This window comes from Coptis chinensis, chromosome 8, assembly GCF_015680905.1.
Source record: "Coptis chinensis isolate HL-2020 chromosome 8, ASM1568090v1, whole genome shotgun sequence".
Classification (NCBI taxonomy): domain Eukaryota; kingdom Viridiplantae; phylum Streptophyta; class Magnoliopsida; order Ranunculales; family Ranunculaceae; genus Coptis; species Coptis chinensis.
Window position 1 is genome coordinate 52434194 of NC_141463.1, and position 2375 is coordinate 52436568.

The following is a 2375-nucleotide window of genomic DNA, read 5'->3' on the forward strand; positions in this document are numbered from 1 at the left end:
GAATTGTTGAGGTGGAGTAATAGGAATGATATAGAATGAGATGTAGAAATTTGTGAATAATAGAGAGGTGGAAGCGTTGGGAGAAAGGCTGGTCCTCCATATGTAATAGTTGTATTCAAGTAATGAAGGCTGGTCCTCCATATGTAATAATCTTCGGTCAAATATTACTTCTAGTAGACACGTGTACTAAAGCAATCCAATTCCGTGTACTAAAGCAATCCAATTCCCACGGCTTGCCAAGAATTGGAAAGCCCAAAGTATAAGTGAGTCAACTTGATGGTGGGCATTTTACACCCCCCCCCCCCCCTCTCCATCTCTCTCGTATTTCAACCCTGCACTCCCCGTTCTCCCTGTTTTCTTTGCTCTCGAACAACATCTGTCCAAATAGTCCCACATCCTCTAAAAACTAGTTCAACCAAATATTATTTTAATTTTCAAAACCTTTCACTACTAAACCCTCCAATCAGGCAGAGGGGAGCAAGAACTTGCTGGTCACACTTTTATTTATGCTTTTCAGTTACTTATTATTTTCACACATACTTTTTCTTTAAATTGTGATGTGTCATGAAAAATATTGAGTGTCTAGTTTTAGGGGCAGGACAAGAAGTAGGAAAGAGTTGTGTAATAGTTACAAAAGGTGGAAAATTAATAATGTTTGATTGTGGTATGCCTATGGGATATCTAGATGACCGAAGATATCTATATTTTTCATGCATTCCAAATGCAACTTATTTTGCTAAATCTATTACTTGTATTATAATCACATATTTTCATCTTGATCATATTGGTGCACTTCCTTATTTCATTGAAGTGTGTGGGTATAATGGACCGATTTATGACTTATCCCACAAAGGTGTTAGCGTCGTTGATGTTAGAGGATTATAGGAAAGTAATGGTTAATAGAAGAGGTGAAGAGGAGCAGTTTAGTTCACAGAATATTGCAGATTGTTTGAAGAAAGTTATTGTAGTGGATTTGAGGCAGACGGTTAAAGTTGATGATGGGGTTGTGATTAGATGTTATTTTATTGGAGCGGCCATGTCTTATGCAATGGTTAAAAGATAGTGCGGTGGTTTATACTGGGGATTATAATATGACACCTGATAGGCATCTTGGGGTAGTGAGTATTGATAAGTTTTTGCATTGGATTTGGTGATAACTGAATCGACGCATGCTACGATTGTACATGAATCAAAGTATGCTCGCAAGTGGGAGTTTCTTAAAGTGGTTCATCAATGTTCTGGTGATGGGGGCAAGGTGTTAATTCCTACATTTTCTTTGGGGAGGGAGCAAGAACTCCATATTTTATTGGATGATTATTGGGAGAGAATAAATTTGAAGAACATTCCTATTTATTTTTCTACTAGATTGACTCTATAATCTAATATGTATTATAAGATGTTGATCGGTTAGGCAAGTCAGAAGATTAAAGATTCTTATGCGGCTCACAATGAGTTCGACTTCAAGCATGTTTGCAGTTTTGAGCGGTCTATGTTAAATGATCGTGGTCCTTGTGATTTGTTCGTAACACCTGGTATGATTAGTGGTGGATTTTCACTTGAGGTTTACAAGAAATGGGCTCCATCAGAAATGAATCTTATTACACTTCATAGGTACTGCGTGGCGGGAATTATAGGACATAAATTAATGTCTAGCAAAGCGACTGAGATTCAAGTGGACAAAGAGACTCAGGTTGACGTTGGATGCAAGATTCATCAGTTGTCGTTTAGTCCTCATACAAATTCCATAGGGATTATGGATTTAGTCAAGTTTCTCACTCCGAAGAATGTGATTCTTGGCCATGGTGAGAAGTCGAAGATGGCTAAGCTGAAAGGAAAAATAGAATATGAATTGGGAATCAAGTGTTATGATCCTGCAAATAATGATGTGGTCCACATAACTTCACCTCATTATGTGAAAATAGATGCCAAGAAAGCATTTGTTGAGAATTGCATAAATCCAAATGCAAAGTCTTTTGATAGTAAGGTAGGAGGTACCTCTGATTTGAGAAGCAAAGGCACTAGCTCTTCCCCAGCTGTAAAGGAAACATATGATAAAACGGTAGCTGAAGGTATATTGGTTATAGACAAAACAAAGCGACCGAAGGTTGTGCATTAGGATGAAATTTTGTCAGTGTTGCAAGTCAAAAAAACACAAACTTGAGTGTCAGGTTCTGCGTTATACGAGACCAAAGAATAATTCTTTGCTATTGTATATCCTATCGGCTAGAGCTGTTTCTCGTGTTGAACGATGATTATACTTGCCTGAACAGTATATTCTGCTACAACTGGGCACTTATTTATGATAACTAGGCCCAGTAAAAATCCGAAGATCTAGAATTAGGTGTTATGCAAGACCTTCACGGAAGCTCACTTAT

General features: G+C 37.7%; 1 pseudogene; it reads left to right on the forward strand.

Moving 5' to 3' along the window:
• Positions 1-564: 564 nt before the first annotated feature.
• On the forward strand, positions 565-2161 carry LOC147481891 (cleavage and polyadenylation specificity factor subunit 3-II pseudogene; annotated as a pseudogene).
• The last annotated feature ends 214 nt before the right edge of the window (positions 2162-2375 follow it).